The sequence below is a fragment of the Spinacia oleracea genome, chromosome 3, assembly GCF_020520425.1.
Source record: "Spinacia oleracea cultivar Varoflay chromosome 3, BTI_SOV_V1, whole genome shotgun sequence".
NCBI lineage: Eukaryota > Viridiplantae > Streptophyta > Magnoliopsida > Caryophyllales > Amaranthaceae > Spinacia > Spinacia oleracea.
Genome location: NC_079489.1, coordinates 45,276,486 through 45,278,097, shown reverse-complemented (window position 1 = coordinate 45,278,097; position 1,612 = coordinate 45,276,486). Strand labels below are relative to the sequence as shown.

The following is a 1,612-nucleotide window of genomic DNA, read 5'->3' as shown; positions in this document are numbered from 1 at the left end:
CCTGCAAGAGTAGTAGCCATCTGTGCCAACTTTGTATCAATGATCTTATTGTGAGCAGTAAGAGCATCAATTTTAGCATCCTTTTCACTTAGAGATTTATGTATCTGTAATATCATATTCCTCATCTCTACTAGCATAGGGTCAGACTGTGTGGGTTGAGGTTGTGGTGGTGGAGGTGATGTGTTTTGTCTAGGGAACCCAGGTGGCCCACTAGACTGTTGGTTGTAGTTGCTCTGGGGTTGGTATGATTGTTGTGGTGGGGGTTGGTATGGTTGTTGTGGTGGTGGGTGTTGGACTTGATGGGGGTTCTGAATATTAGTACTCTTGTAGGATAGTAGGGGATTGTTTTTATACCCCTCATTGTAAGAGTTGGAGTACGGGTTATTCTTTTTGTAGGCCTGGAATGCATTACATTGTTCAATAGAGCTTCTACATTCCTGTGCATAATGACCAGACATCCCACAACTATCACAGACATTGACAGTTTGAGAATTCATTGCAGCTACACTAACAGGTTGGGCAGATTGAATATTTGCTGCTTGCATATTATCAAACTTGTAATGTAAAGCAGTCAATTAGGTAGTTAATTGTTCTATAGAATTCAGGTCATGCTTACCACCCTTATTATATAGGCCTCTAGGATCCCATACTCGGCGTTATGAATAGGCATCTCCTCAATCACCTCCATAGCTCTAGTCACAACAAGTTGCATGAATCTCCCACTAGCGGCTGAATCCAGAATAAGTCTAGACTCATTACCCAGACCATTGTAAAATCCTTGAATCAAGAACCAGTCACTCAAACCATGGTGTGGGCACTCTCTCTGCAAATCCTTGAATCTCTCCCAGATCTCTAACAAACTCTCATCTGCTTGTTGAGTAATGGAAATTATCTAGCTCCTCAGACGAGCTGTCTTCTCAGGTGGGAAATATTTCTCATAGAACGCAAGGGCTAAAGACTCCCAGTTAGTAATTTTCATGGCTGCTCGATTCAACCCATTGATCCACAACTTTACCTTCCCACTCAGAGAGAACGGGAAAAGCATCTCCATAGTCTGCTCCGGAGTCAATCCCTTTTGCTTAATGGTAGAGCAGTATTGGATGAAGGACTGAATGTGAAGATTTGGATCTTCACCTACTTCCCCACCGAACTGGCGTCTCTAAATCATGTTAATCAATGCAGGCTCAATCTTGAAGGTCTCAGCGGAAATAGAAGGCATGATTTCCTTGGGTAGCATGGACAAGCTTGGCTTAGAATAGTCTGTAAGCCTTGGCTCAGGTGGTGGTGGTGTTTCGTCACCCATCTCTATCTCTGAAATTGAATCTGTATCTGAAGGAAAAAGACCGCCAATATTATGATCAGAATCAGAGTAATTCCCACATTGTGCAATGAAATTTCTTCGTCTACGAAAGGTCCTTTCGGGCTCAGGATCGAATGGAGTAAGATTACTAGTACCTACGGTCCTGGGCATAGACAAAGAAACTACAAACAGGTGTGAGATCCGGTCTCAACGAACGGGGGTTACTTGAGAAGTAACAAACAATAATCTAGAATAGACAATCAATAACAGAAAATAAAACCGTTTCCCCGGCAACGACGCCAAAAATTTGAC

At 42.7% G+C, this 1,612-nt stretch overlaps 1 non-coding gene across 1 annotated transcript; it reads left to right on the top strand.

Moving 5' to 3' along the window:
- Nucleotides 1–800: 800 nt before the first annotated feature.
- Nucleotides 801–907, top strand: LOC130471045 (small nucleolar RNA R71). The gene has a single exon (XR_008931739.1). It is a non-coding gene; the product is annotated as a small nucleolar RNA R71 (small nucleolar RNA).
- Nucleotides 908–1,612: the final 705 nt, after the last annotated feature.